This window comes from Entelurus aequoreus, linkage group LG08 (genome assembly GCF_033978785.1).
Source record: "Entelurus aequoreus isolate RoL-2023_Sb linkage group LG08, RoL_Eaeq_v1.1, whole genome shotgun sequence".
NCBI lineage: Eukaryota > Metazoa > Chordata > Actinopteri > Syngnathiformes > Syngnathidae > Entelurus > Entelurus aequoreus.
Window position 1 is genome coordinate 37,003,503 of NC_084738.1, and position 16,236 is coordinate 37,019,738.

The window sequence follows — 16,236 nt, forward strand, 5'->3', positions numbered from 1 at the left end:
TCAGGCAAATCATATAGTAGATGTAGATGCCCATATCGGCTGTTCAGATTTACTTTACAAAAGAGAAGTGTAGGATACTTCTCTTGTTGACTTATTTGTATTTGACTTTATTAAATGTATTTATATTATCATTTGGTGCAGCCGGGCCGGAGCAGGAGGGGATAGAAAGAAAAAAAAAAAGAAGACAGAGGGGGGAATTGTGGGGACAAGAGGGGGATTAGACAGAGACACAAAAACATCAACAGCAAACACAACAACAACAACAACAACAACAACAACAACAACAACAACAACAACAACAACAGAGCAACATCAGCAAATACTACATGTACAAATATGATGGTAAAAGTAATAGCAAATAAGCAGTTAGTGAAAATGAAAAATAATACAGAAATGACAATGAGCATTATTACATTAAAAATTAAGCAATATGAGTACCAATAGAAATAGCGCTATTGATAATAAACAATACCAATACTTTACCTTTATTATCAACAATACAATTGTTCAAATGCAACAATACATATACGTAATGATAGCTTGATATACGAAAGAATGCAGAAAAATGGAGGGGAAGAAAGAGAAGCAACCTACATTAACCTTGTAGATTGTTATAGTAACAATAGGTTAAGCTTTGTCAGTGTGCCATGTGTTATACCCAGTTTACCCTAGGGCAACAACGTTAATATATGTTTGATGAAACGTGATTATGTGCATGAGTGTATGTGTGCATATGTACTTGTATATATACCAAAGACTATAAAAATGGGACCCATAACCTCCCTGCTTGGCACTCAGCAACACGGGTTGGAGTTGGGGGTTAAATCACCAAAATGATTCCCGGGCGCGGCGCCGCTGCTGCCCACTGCTCCCCAAGGGGATGGGTCAAATGCAGAGGACAAATTTCACCACATCTAGTGTGTGTGTGACAATCATTGGTACTTTAATCTTTAATCTTTAATCTTTAATGTACAGTATGTGTATATGTGTGCTTTTACAGTGAATGTATATGTACAGTATGTGTATATGTGTGTTTGTACAGTGAATGTATATGTACAGCATGTATATGTGTGTGTTTGTACAGTGAATGTATATGTACAGCATGTATATACAGTATGTGTGTTTGTACAGTGAATGTATATGTACAGAATGTGTATGTGTGTGTTTGTACAGTGAATGTATATGTACAGTATGTGTATGTGTGTGTTTGTACAGTGAGTATTTATGTACAGTATGTGTATATGTATGTTTGTACAGTGAATGTATATGTACAGTATGTGTATACAGTATGTTTGTATAATGAGTGTGCGTGTGGATGTACGAACTTTGAGTGTGTAAATATGTACTGTATTTGTAGATGTATGTAGGAGTGTAGGTATCTATGTATGTGTATATGTATGCAAGTGAGTATATGTGAATCTGCATGTACAATACATTTGACTCCCAGTGTGTGCGGGAGCCAGAGTACGGCCCCAGCCTCCCCGAGAGCCCAACCCACAAACAGTAGGTGTGGTGTCCAGGGAACCAGGGATCACCGCCCCCACGCAGCCAAGCCGGACAGCGACAGGAACCCCAGAGCCCGGCCCGCCGTGCCGCCCACAAGGGCCAGCAGCAGGCCGCAGACAGACGCACCCGGCAGAGGACAAGGCACGAGAAAAGCAGGGGGCAGCCAGACCCCAAGCCAGCGAGATACCCCACCCCACACGGGCAGAAAGGCGGGACGCCCCGCCCGAGGGGCCCGGAGACCCCCCCGCAACCGGACGGGAAGACCGCCCCCGCCCCACCGGCAACCGGGCCCCCACGAGCCCACCCCCCACCCCCGGAGAGCGCGGCGAGGCCAGCCCCAGGCCACCCCACCCAAACCGGCCGCCACAGGACCACCCAGCACGGGGCCACGGGAACCACCCACCCCACCCGCAGGGACCCCAACGATGGAGATGGAACAACCAGCAACCGCCCCGCCGAGTCCTCCCCCTGAGGTAGGGGAAAATAAAGAAAATAAAAAAATAAAATAAAAAAAATAATATTAATAAAATATATTAAAAAACTATAATTTTTTAAAAAAAGAATTAAAAGAAGATCACATACATGCTGACACACAAGGTCGCCGCCCCAACAACTGGCCGACTCGCAGCACCTCGGAATACCCTGCAGCACCAAGCTACAACAGTAGACGCAGGGACCAGACCCAGCAGGCTCCAACCAAGACGGGCACCCGGAAGGGATGGACGGTGGGACCCAGGAGCTCCAGACACGCAGTCCGGATGCAGTAGCCCGAGGCGCCGACCCCCACCCGACAGGCAGGCCCCGAACGTACCCCCAGAAATATACATACATATGTATATACATACACATACACATGTACACATACACACATACACATACACATTCATACACATACATACACATACACATATATACACATACACATATATATACATACATACATACATACACACACATATACATACATATACACAGTTTGTCAGCCCCGACAACCACCATGCGCGCGCGCTCCCACCAGTCACCACATCAGCCACCCCCCTGCACCAGACCCAGCAGCCACAGGCGCCCACACCACAAACAAACGGCAGCAGAAACAGCAGCCGCAACACCCCCAGACAGCCAGCACCACCCAATCAAATCAAAGCGATCAAAAAAAACCGCGACCGGCAACCACACGCCAACAGGATCACAGAGACCAGCCAGCGCCGGCCCGCCAGCAAGCCCAAACGCCAACACGCAAACAAGAGACACCGACACCCCCCCCCCCCACCAAAAGGCCCCACCCGGACATATTAAGTAGTGCATTGCACGGACGGACATAAGTACCGTACCGCACGTTGTGTAAACAATGCACACCGAGGCACAACACACGGCATGCTAGCAACGACCGGGCTACGACAACATGCAAAAGCTAGAGCTGAAAGACCCTCCTGCCTCGTTAAGATCTCCCGTTTGGGAACACTTCGGCTTTGCGGTGCGATACAACAACGGAGGATGAGAGGTGGAAAAAGCGAAAGCGGTTTGCCGACATTGTTCAGCAGCTGTAGGGTATGCTTCTGGCAACACGTCAAACATGCTAACCCATTTGAAGCGGCACCACCCCCAAGTGAACATCGCTTCAACGAAGAGAAAGACGAGCGTGGTGCAAACACAGCTCCCCACCGCAATCAAGCAGCCTCTCCTTGGCGAGTCAGACAGGGCTCAAGCAATAACAAATGCCGTTGGTGTTTTTATAGCAGCAGATTTAAGACCATATTACATTAAAAACTAGATTTTGACCCACTTCTATGGTGGAAGAACAATGAGCCCATATATCCTCTTACTGCCAAGTTAGCTAGGCACTACCTCGCCATACCTGCTAGCTCCGTGCCCAGCGAAAGGGTATTTTCCACAGCTGGAGACATTGTAACTGCAAGCAGGTCTGCTCTTTCTGCAGACAATGTGGATAAACTGATTTTTCTGGCAAAAAACATGAAAATTCAGTGAAAGTCGCCATGGGGGCTGGGGGGAAAAAAAAAAAGTTAATCTAAGGCTGAGTTGACTTAAAACTGTTTAATGTTGCACTTTTTATATGTAGAAGAAAAGTTTTGTCATTTTATTTAATCTGAGCAACAACTTGAGGCAGTTTAATGTTGCACTTTATATGTAGAAAGGTTTTGTTAAGAAACCAATTCTGAGCCTTATCTTATTTAGTTTGATTTACTTTTTATTTTATATACTGTATGTTGACTACATTAACCCTGGCAATGGACCCTGTGTGTATATGTATGTTATTGTTATCCTTAGCATTCATGACTGCCTGCTGTTGCACTGATCAGCCTAGTGGTGGCTCACATCCATCACACACAGAGCTATTTCTATTTTTGGGCAGAATTATTATAGTGTTCCCAATGTTAAAAGGATATAGCAATTATTTACAAATTTGGTAAATAAATAACCAACAAATGTATATTTTGTTGTTTTCTTACTATACTGAAAATGAACCGAACCGTGACCTCTAAACCGAGGTACGTACCGAACAGAGATTTTTGTGTACCGTTACACCCTTAGTATTTACTCATTTGATATACCGTAAATTCCGGATTATAAACCGCTTCTTTTTTCCACATTTTGAAACCTGCGGCTTATTAAATGGAGCAGATCATTTATGGAATATTCTTCACTAAGGGCAATAATTCAACACATTTTATAAAAACAAAACAAAAAACAAGCACAAACACTGACTTGGTGTTTTATTGTTTGTGCTATGGCGCCATCTTTTGAACGAATCCGCTCACTGCAGGTGCTGCAGTGTCCTTCCATTTATCTGTAGTGCTTTTTTTTCTTCCAACCGGAGTGCTGTTCAGTTTTCCAGCCATCCACAGTGTTTCTTTTCGTATGGATTCTTCATTCTTGACTCCAAGCAACGTTTGTAATTTTTACAATATAACTTAAACTGTTTACACTTACTAAACCATCTCTTGCATGTGTGACGTCTGCATAGATATTATCAGACATGACTTGATAAGACGATTTCATTGATAAGTATCATTTACCTGTGATAAATATAAAGAAAGTTATGATTTTTTTCAACCCGGTGAACATGCGCAAATTAATGGTCAACCTCTTCAGTATGAAGTCAATGGGGCTCAAGATTTTATCTTTTTTTAAATGTCATAACTTTCTTAATATTTACCCCCATTTTAAAAAGGTTGGTATTGTTGGAAAGTTTGTAAAACAAAGACACAGAAAATAGGTTCCACAGTTGAGGTATGTTTTTAATTGATGAAATTCTGAAATTAGTGTAGGATGTGATGGAAAATCTGAATAAACATGAACAGGATATATGTTCTACGTCATGAGTATAGGTGTATAGTAGTAAAAAAAACAACGCAAACGCAGTTGAACTCTGAAAACAGTCGCTACTCACAATGGCGCATTCAAGCGTGAAATGCTCAGAGTGAACATCTGGAGAGCCAGCCACCCTCCTACAGACTTACGTTGTCTGTAGGAGGGTTTTCATGCATATTTGTATGTGCTATCGTAATGTAATGACGCTAGTGTTGTTAGCATTAGCTAATATGCTAACACGTTTATGAATGTCTGTCTTAGTATCATTAACTTACAACGGCATTATTTTTGTATTGTTTCAGTTTCACAAATTCCTCAGTAAACTCACCAAGACATCATTGTGGAGGTATTGAGTCTGTTTAGCTGATTGGAGAGCTAGCTTCCGCAGCTAGTGGGTCAATGACGATGACTTCTGTTTTGTTTGATCAGCCGTTTTACTACCATGTTACAAGCAATGTTTAGAAACTATTAAGATATGTAAATACAAAATTAATAAAAACATCTGTGTAAATAACTCATCTCGCAATGTATATATCTGCGGCTTGTGTGGCTAATATATGGAAAAATATTTTTATTCTTTAAAAGATTTGTGGTGATTTCTATAGTCCGGAAAATACGGAATGTTTCACACTACAAACAAATAAATGTAATGGCTGGTTTTTTTAATGGTCCAGAAAACCCCCCATAAAAATTGATAAATAAAAGAAGAGAAGTACATTTTTATAGCAGTTTTTCTCTTGAGAGACTAAAAGCGCTTTACATCGAGAAACCCATTATCTACATTTTTAAGCTGTATTTAAACTAGTGTGGGTGGCAATGGGAAGAAGGTGGGTGAAGTGTAATGCCCAAGGATACAGCGGTAGCGACTAGGAAGAAGGAATCTGGGATCGAATCAAGAACCCTCAAGTTGCTGGCATTGCCGCCAACCAACAGAGCCATGGTGCCCTGGAACTGAAGGCACCATCTAATGACAAAACCTGACATGTTAATACTAATCATGAACAAAAATGCAAATAATTGTCTTTAAATATATGGATAACATTTATCAAGCCTTTTTATTATACTATTTAATTACAAATTATATGATGATGTCATGGTACATTCACAGATTGCCGACCTGGGGAAAACTCTTTGTTTTACCTAACATGAATAATCATTAATAGTAATCGTGATTTGAATATTGATAAAAATAACAACAAAGCCACATTTGGTTTCAGGTGCACTCTTGACTATTGGTTCAACTGAAGGGAATACTAACATTAAACATCCAAATGACTGTTGTTGGCTGGCAGATGCCTTACATCATTTTATTTTAACAACTTTGGTTTTGCACCACATAAGGGAAAAACCATTCCTCTTACATTTGCGACCTACGGCTATTTTTTTTTTTTATGGCCCGTGTCATATACTAAAAACACAAGAAAACATACATACGTAGTGTTACATTTACACATCCCTACAGTGGGTGTGGGGACAGGAGACGGCGTGCAGGTAAAAATGTATTTGGGTCAAAATAGTGAAACAGGAAAGTGCACAAGAAATAGCAAACAAAACAATGAAAATGATCCAGCCTCGTCTGGGTAGCGAGGCTGCATGGCATATAAACCTTCTGATTAGAGATCAGAGGCAGGTGAGTTTCCTGATCACTTATCAGAGACAGGGGTACTGAAACAGACATAACACTTTAAACACGGGAAGAACAATATACAAAATGTGACCCGTCATTGTCAGAAAAATTGTATTAAATTATCAAAAAACTTTCCGTTCTGAGTTTCCAATGAACAGACAAGAAGCTGTCTTTGTTGCACCAAGCCAAACGCTTGGAAGATTCCGCTGTGTACGGTTGAATGAGACGGGAGGGGTCATCCATTGTCCTCGAAAACCTGCCCCAGCTGGATCCAGGACGAGCCCAAGCCCGAGGCATCTTCTTCTTTTGTCTTCAATGTGACCGAAAACAAGGACTGTTTACATACTCCCCATTCCTGTTGAGAAAGGTGTTGTTGCGTAAACATCGAATATCTAAATAAAAGAGGAGACAAAACCTTTTTCGTCAGAGCGTGGTGCAGGACTGTCCTGAGAGTACAGTGGCCATGTCCCTCCTCAGATCTGAGTCCAAATTTAATTCTGTCTCTGTTTGATTCCTTGCCTTTTTGTCTTGTTTAATAGATGTCATCAGTGTTTGAACCTGACAGTCATGACAGGTCATAACACATAGTAGAATAAAAGAGTATACAGGTGGAATTTAACGAAAAAAATGTAAATGTCGACTGAGTCCAATAACACACAGCTGACATGGTATGCGTTTTTCATCTTTAAAAAAATCTATATATTGTATTGGTTGTACAAATTAAAAATACAAAACATGACCCACGCATCCTTTGAATTTTCAGTGTGTGGCTCTCAGTGAAAAAGTCTGGACACCCCTGTCTTGGGGCACCTGAGGGGATAAACAATTTGTATCCTGCATCATCCACTCAGACTAGAGATGTCCTATCTAGTCTATGAACAAGAACTGATGACGCCTGCTCGGTAGAAAGGCAAACAGTTGATTCGTTGCCCTGAAAAGGCCATTCTGTGCCAGTAAGTTTTTGATCACAAAAATAGACCAACATTTTTAAATGTTGAGTCCGTCTTTTAGCCCAATTGAGTGCATTAAACCAGATGGTGTATTTTTAGACCCAGTAATGTATGTACTGTTCCCTATTATCAAAAAACTGTATAAGGTAAACCCTCACTCCTCACGCAGTGAATAGGAGCTTCCCCTCGCTCTGCCCACACTGAATGCAACCCCTCATACTCATGCCTCCACACATTGCTCAGCATCCTTCTCCTCTAATATCCCCTCCTCCCTCTCTCTCATCCTCTTTCACCCTCTCTCTCCATCTCAGTCTTGCTCAGAGCTGTTGTTCGGCAGCACGGCAAAATATTGCACAGAGCGCAAGTGTGCACTTGCCATGGCATGCGCCCACAGCAACGATTTAATGTAAAATCACAGAAAGGGACAAATAATCTGATAGAAAGGGAGCCTAAGATTAGGAGAGTCTTCTCGAGAGAGGCAGGACTGAGTAAGCAGAGAGGAATCAACACTCCTGACCATCGTAAGTATTCTACTGTTGTCCATGCTTCTTCATGATCACTCACGATTGACGGAGCCGTTTTCTGATGAACTTTACTACCTACTGTACTTTTTAGACACAAAACAGAGGTGCGCAAAGGAATCGTGTGGTATCACTTGTTGGCTTGAGCCGTTCTATGTCAATATTAAATTGTATGTAATTTTCTTTTTAGTTTTTCTCAACTAATTTGTCATTTGTTCATAGCTGACTTGAACTCTTGGTTTTTAACTGTCTTGAAGTAATGCCATTTCTTTAAATGTTCACGCTTATTTGTGCTTGTGTACTGTTGTCATGTGCAGTTGAGTCATGGAAGTGAAAATGAACATCATAAAGTTAAAGTTCCAACGATAGTCACACACACTAGGTGTGGTGAAATTATCCTCTGCATTTGACCCATCCCTATGTTCACCCCCTGGGAGATGAGGGGAGCAGTGAGCAGCAGCGGTGGCCGCGCTCAGGTATCATTTGGTGATTTAACCCCCAATTCCAACCCTTGATGCTGAGTGCCAAGCAGGGAGGCATATAGTCTTTGGTATGACTCGGGTTTGAACTCACGACCTTCCAGTCTCACTCTAACCACAAGGCCACTGAGGTTAGATGTTAGGTTATAACAAGCTCAGAGAGAATAGATGGCCACAAATATTAGCCGAACCTTTGTTAAAAATTGTTTGATTATTGCGGTTAGAGACGTGATGTTCGCGAAAGAGTCGAGTCTTTTGAACGACTCTTCCAAGTGAACGATCTGCACCAATTCGCAGTTGTAATTTGTTCGTTTGAGAGCTGTTCTTTATGCAAATTGTCCTCTCAGAATGAGAATAAGCTTTTTTGGCTTTATTTATTGAAGGCGTAATGACATCACCGATTTAGAGTCGTCCAGAGAAGGCTCTTATTCATGTCAAATAGAGTTTAGAACGTGACGTTTTATTAAGCACCTAAATCTACTGAAGCCTTTTAGCCACTGTATTTTCAATTAAAATGAGATATTGGCAACTGCAAAAGAAAACAAAATGAACAAAAGTTCAAGGAAATTTAGCATTTGGATGCACTTCAGCGGGGGTGATGACTAGCAATGTAAAGTGGACATAGTGACGTCACTGTCAAAGAACGGGGAAATGGCGCCATTTTGTAGAATATTTATGAAAACATAAGCCAAATGACATTATTATCAATATTTCAAAATAATTCTCACCAATAGTGTCTATATTGGCGTCATGTATACATTTAGATGTTTTGACCAAACTCTTATTTTATTACTGCCACAAGTGATCATTTCCTTGATGAAAACATCCATCCATCCATCCATCCATTTTCTACCGCTTGTCCCTTTTGGGACTTACTTAAAAAATGTATACATATAATAACGAGACAATCTTTTGAACTACTCTTTGAAATGAACAGAGCTCATTTATAGCTCTTCAAAGAGCTATAAATCCCTTCTCTAATTGCAAACAAGTTTCACTCTTTTCCATCAAAAATTCAGGAACTTTCAAGTTCCTGGAACCTTTAGTTCCTGGAGCTTTAGGTTCCTGTGTGTTTTCACCACATTTCAATGTTCAGGGTAGTTCATACAAATCACGCTGATGACGTATGGAGGAGTGATGCAGTATATTTCTACATCGATGCCATGTAAAGAAACAGACAGTATTAGGTTATATCTTCCTATAATGTAAGTAACTAAAACACAAAGCTATAAGATACAAGTTTATATAATTTAAAAAACAAAGTGTACTGATTCTTATGTAAAAAGTCAGGCTTTTGTCCACAGTGTCCAACACAGAAAGTTGACCCATCGGTAAATGAAAAAAATTCCATTTCAGCTGTAAATAACAATACATAAAAATTAAATGTCAGTGTCAGGGCAAATATGAACACACCAGATTTAGCGTTAGCCTGTTAGCTTTAGCATTTGGTTAACTCTGGTTAGGACTATCAACACATATGGCATGTCACTAACTACTTTTACAGCATGTAAGAAAGTAAATAGTGAATGTTTGATGTGATTTACCTTTGTTCCACTTGTTTAATTCCGCTATTATTTCACGTTCATTTTCAAATAACAGGTTGCAGGGTCTAAGTGAGCAGCTTAAGTCGCCGTTCCAAAGTCCAGCTAAATACTAAATATTCCTCTGTAAATATGTTTAAAAGAGTCTGTCCACTTCTCGTAGCTTTGCGTATAGAATTGAAGCTTATAAAAAATAATAATCAGCTTAAAACTGCAAACTAGTTTGAACACTACGGCTAAAACACTGCAAGACAGTCCCACTAATCAGCCTTCTTCAGCACAGATGCCCCACAAAAGTTTGTGCAACTCAAAAGTTCCTTTAATTCCCCCCCCCCCCCTCTCCTTTGTCAAGTAATACACAAGAATACGGTAATGGTGGCTAAATACAGTTTTAGAAACGCCCCAACTGTGTTCAAACAATCAGCGTCCGACAGCATAGTCTACCCCTAAAAAGGTTCCTGCAGGAACTTTCCAAAGTCCCTCGTAGCAAACAGGGACTAAATTACTTCCTGTTGGAACTTTATTCACCCTGGTGGTTTTTGGTGGAAACACAGGAGGGTATTTCATTTACTGGGGTAAATGGGAAAGTTCCTGTAAAAGTTCCTGCAGTGGGAAATGGGGTATTGATTCTGTGCCGTAACAAGATATGAGAGCTGAAGAGGAGGTTATCCTTTCTGACTAACCTGGGACAATATTTTAAGAAGGTAGAAACACCTGCAAGAAAACCACAAGGATAAAAGTATGTGTGACCGAGGGCCCTCTTTTTATTTTGTTTTATGCATGACGTATAAGTAGGGGGTCCATCTTTTCACCAGTCGGGGATCCTTGGCCTAGAAAACGATAAATATCCCTGTTCTCTCTCTTTAGAGCTTGAATAAAGGTTGTATAGATTTATTTTTTAAGAAATCCTTGTATGTCAATAGGACATCCTAAAATATGGATGTTCTCATTCATCCAGGTCATTGTCATCTCAGGGCATTCAATCGATTGCAACTGGACTGTTTGGTTTGTTTTAGAAGACGTTTCGCCGCTCATCCAAATAGGCTTCATCGGTTCGTGCTCATAGACCTAGATTGGTCAGATCTAGTCTAGCGGTTGGTGCTAAAACCCCAACATATTTATACTCCAAAACCAGGAGGGTGTGCCTGGGGAAGGGTGGTTTCGCCCTATCGCAGTGAGGAAAAACAACCGTTTTAATGCAAACGAGCAATCCTAACTGTCAAAGCCAACGACAGTTGTTGAAGTGTAATTTTCTCTTGTTAGTATTAAGGTATTGTGTGGCAGAACGATCGCTGTGGATCGACCACTACCAGTCCAAAATAGTCGGAATCCCCCGCATAAGTATTCCATTCAGTTCTAAACAAATGTGACCAGAATGTTTCTAACTCCTGTTATTTGTTGTAGACTAAATTGCAGAGTCTTTTAGGAATGGTTGAAAGGACAGTGTTGTATGTATGAGATAGGTGGTGTCGCAGACCACCTCCTCTGTTCAGGGATGGTTTTTCCATACCATTTGTTTTTGAAACGTCTTCTAAGACAAACCAAACAGTCTAGTTGCGATCGATTGAATGCCCTGAAATGAAATCCTAAAGGGTAATTCTAATGTTCCGCTTTCCTAGTGAGTGTCAGCAGGGTAATATATCGCTTTTTTAATAGCAATGTTAATGCTCAGAAGAAAAGTGGGAATAGCTCATGAAGGTGGCAAAAATAAATTAAACAGTGGAATTATGAGACCTGTCAACCTTTCAATCTTCTTATTCTTTGTCACAGTAATTACTTCTTGAAATGTATCCTGCAAAATCAAAAACAGGCAGACTTAAATTGCCCTCCAAAATTGTGTAGCTATATTGAGGGTGTCACATTTTTTTTTGATTTTCAGCTTAATCGCGATACTTATTTGTAACAAATCTTAATAGATTAAAAAAAATTCAAAAATCTAATTTTTTTTTTCAAAACTCTCCTGTCAAGCCACTCAGGCAAATCATATTGTTGATGTCGATGATCATATCTGCTCTACAGATTTACTTGAGAAAAGAGGAAAGCATTTACATTAAACAAAACCACTTTTTCTTTAGGGAATATAGAAATTGATCAGAGATGTTTATTTACTTTGTGGAGTAATGCCGTTAATCATAGTACTGGCATCCAATGTTATTAAAAAAAGTACATATTTGGAATCGAGAATCGTTTTGAATGAAAAATCGATTCTAAATCGAATCATTACCCCCAAGAATCGAATCAAATTACGTGGAGCCCAAATATTCACAACCCTAAGATATATGCATAGATGTATGTGTATCTATCCACATATATAGTAGTTATTGTAGCTATCCTCGTATACTGTAACTACAGGATTTCTTTGGCTTCGTTTTTATGCCGGATGCCTTTCCTTCTGGGCTGAACATCTCCAATATCATGCTGTTTCAATTCTTACTGAGATATTACATTTTCCAGAGTAAATTGCACCTCTTGTTGCTTAAAAAAATCCTAAATCAAGCAGAAAAATCCCAGGCTTTGAGTGGCATATAAATGTAGATGTGTTCAAGATATTACATAGAGGGCCAATAACAGACAAATGGACAAAACACTTACAGGACATTTCATACATAAAAAGTGTATTATTATTTAGGTGCATATCTGTGAAGGGTGTTGGTTCCGTGGTGATTCACAGTCTTATTTTGGAGGCACAGCATCTGGCGCAGGGTATTTGTGGATTTTATTAAGATTTCCGCTAATACAGATGTTGTGGATGACGCTTGAGCACGCTGGAGGCACAGGTCGTGAGATGCTTACCTTTTTCATTTTATTTTTGGGGGAAGACCAGTGTGTCTCATAAGTGTGGGACTCACATGCTGGGTGCTTGAGAGTTGTGAAAAAACGAATTTTACTCTTTCCCGAACTTTTGGCAAACTAATTACATGAATAATTATAATAATAAATGAATAAACATGAATGGGGACGGCGTGGCGAAGTTGGTAGAGTGGCCGTGCCAGCAATCGGAGGGTTGCTGGTTACTGGGGTTCAATCCCCACCTTCTACCATCCTAGTCACGTCCGTTGTGTCCTTGGGCAAGACACTTCACCCTTGCTCCTGATGGGTGCTGGTTAGCGCCTTGCATGGCAGCTCCCTCCATCAGTGTGTGAATGTGTGTGTGAATGGGTGAATGTGGAAATACTGTCAAAGAGCTTTGAGTACCTTGAAGGTAGAAAAGCGCTATACAAGTATAACCCATTTATATTATTTATCATTTAATAACTTGGACTCATTTGGGATGAACCCACAGCCTCAGCCTGGTGTAAACTGCAGAGTCACTTTGAACTAAATACGAGGCAGTTTAAAACTAGAATTAGGGATTATTTGAGTACTAAATGCACATGTCAGAATGCTGATGAGGATTACGAATGGTTAATGGGATTTGCAACAATAATTGTGTTTCAATGGGTCGACTTTGTGGTTAAAAAAAGGTCACTAAGTAAGGCCTTATCCACATGCACACGGACACATAGTAAGCACATACCTATCTCTGTTTTTAGACCTCTTGTTCACATGCAAACGCATACTTTTGTCCTTAAAAGCGCAGACTTTTGCAAACGCTAGCCAAGGTGAAGAGTTCCAAAACTCTCCGCTTAGCGTATGCGTGTAGATGGCACAAACAGAGACTTGTACTCCTCGGATGACGTCACGGTTGTGCGCTGTCATTTCCAAAGCTCAACAACACTGCCTTGATGGCTTTAAACACACTTTAAGAGGACTTACTGTATGTTTGAACATAAACATGGTTTTATTTTCACTCAACATTGATAACAAAAGACGCATCAAAACGAGCTTTGCAACACTCCAGCCAGGGCAAATGACAGTCAGCTAATTTGGATATGATCGCTGGCAGACATCCAGCTAATTGAACAACTTTGACAAGCAAGAAGACTTTTTGCTTTGTGTCAGAAAGGTGCAACATTATCTCGAGTGTAACGCGCCTGAGCTAATAAAACAAAAACCATGTTACTTCCTCATTGTTTTAGTGAACCTACATTAAAAACAATGCTCTGGAAAAAAAACTCATATATATATATCAGTATGTATTTCTAATTTCTAGTCAAAATATCTAAACGGACTTAGGATAGGATAGGATAGACTTTTAAAGGCCTACTGAAATGAATTTTTTTTATTTAAACGGGAATAGCAGATCCATTTTATGTGTCATACTTGATCATTTCGCGATATTGCCATATTTTTGCTGAAAGGATTTAGTAGAGAAAATCGACGATAAAGTTCGCAACTTTTGCTCGCTGATAAAAAAAACCTTGCCCCTACCGGAAGTAGCGTGACGTCACAAGCGGTAGTGCTGCTCACAATTCCCCGCTGTTTACAATGGAGCGAGAGATATTCGGAGCGAGAAAGCGACGATTACCCCATTAATTTGAGCGAGGATGAAAGATTCGTGGATGAGGAACGTTAGAGTGACGGACTAGAATGCAGTTCAAGAGATATCTTTTTTCGCTCTGACCGTAACTTAGGTACAAGCTGGCTCATTGGAATCCACACTCTCTCCTTTTTCTATTGTGGATCACGGATTTGTATTTTAAACCACCTCGGATACTATATCCTCTTGAAAATGAGAGTCGAGAAGGCGAAATGGACATTCACAGTGACTTTTATCTCCACGACAATACATCGACGAAACACTTTAGCATGAGCTAACGTGATAGCATCTGTCTCAAATGCAGATAGAAACAAAATAAATAAATCCCTGACTGGAAGGATAGACAGAAGATCAACAATACTACTATCAGGAGACACCGAACCAAACACTGGACATGTAAATACACGGTTAATGTGTATTCGACGCCTGTCGAAGCCTAGCAATGCTGTTGCTAACGACGCTAACTTAACAACGGGACCTCGTCAGAGCTATGATAAAAACATTAGCGCTCCACCTACGCCAGCCAGCCCTTCTCTGCTCATCAACACCTGTGCTCACCTGCGTTCCAGCAATCGACGATGCGGTCAGCGGCCCGGAGACGTAGGAAGTCAAGGTGAGGTCGCCGCTAGCGCGTCTACTATCCAACAAAATCCTCCTGTTTGTGTTAATGTAGTCCGCCGCTAATACACCGATCCCACCTACAACGTTCTTCTTTGCAGCCTCCATTGTTCATTAAACAAATTGCAAAAGATTCACCAACACAGATGTCCAGAATACTGTGGAATTTTGTCAAAGAAAGCAGAGCTCTGTGTATTGTGTCCAATAGGGTCCAAACACTTCCGTGGACCTCGCGACGTCACGCGCATACGTCATCCTCCAAAGGCGTTTTGAACCGGAAGTTCCCCGGGAAATTTAAAATTGCACTTTATAAGTTAACCCGGCCGTATTGGCATGTGTTGCAATGTTAAGATTGCATCATTAATATATAAACTATCAGACTGCGTGGTCGGTAGTAGTGGGTTTCAGTAGGCCTTTAATTATCCCACATTGTTGCAGTGCAGGTTTTTACATACAGTAACAGAAGTAATGCGTAATGAAAAACAAAACAATAGTAATAAATACTACATATTAGGCCTTAAAATGTCGAAAAAGTATCGTACAATCTCATAAAAGGTCTTAAGTACAATTCTGAAAGGTCTTAAAGATATATTAATGTTACTTTTATATGCATAATCTTCAGTCTTGCTTTTCAATGTTTTGGTTTTTGAGGACGCTATAATGTAATGGAGGGCTAGGCTACCTACGGTAGGCTACCTATGCTGCCCGCTCATAATTAATCGTGCACCAACACCTAGTGCAGGGGTGTCAAACGTACGGCCTGCCTGATCAGGCCCGCAAACAGGTTTTATCCGGCCCACGGGATGAGTTTGCTAAGTATAAAAATGAGCCAATGAAAGAAACTGCTGTTGTAAATGTGTCCACTAGAAGTCGCAATCACAATTCTTTGTATTTTTGTAGATGATGCTACATATGTAAAAAAAACACACAAAAAAACCCCACATAATGTTAGTGCACCAGTCAAGGAAAATGAGCGAACTACATAAATAACATCCTGTAATTTGATCTTGATATTATTTTTTTATCTTGATATATTGAAAATTAACACCAATGAGTTGACTGATGAACATTATCACATAATTTATTCAGAAAGTATAAATAACGACAAATAAAGATAGAATACTATTAACCGCAACATGTAAGTGTAAAAAAACAACAACATTATGATTTGTACATTTTCAGAATGTTTCTTGTTCTTTTTCTAAACAAAGAAAACAATCTGAAGTTGTCTTTATTTTATTTTA

General features: G+C 40.4%; 1 protein-coding gene across 8 annotated transcripts in view; it reads left to right on the top strand.

The window, feature by feature from the left end:
* The first annotated feature begins 7,744 nt into the window (after positions 1 to 7,744).
* The window catches only part of rbfox3a (RNA binding fox-1 homolog 3a), a 1,185,382-nt gene continuing 1,176,890 nt past the window's right edge, over positions 7,745 to 16,236 (top strand). For all 8 annotated transcript variants that reach the window (XM_062056429.1, XM_062056431.1, XM_062056424.1 and 5 more), the window contains exon 1: positions 7,745 to 7,934. The gene's annotated coding sequence lies outside the window, so the exon portion shown is untranslated. The remainder of the gene's footprint in view (positions 7,935 to 16,236) is intronic.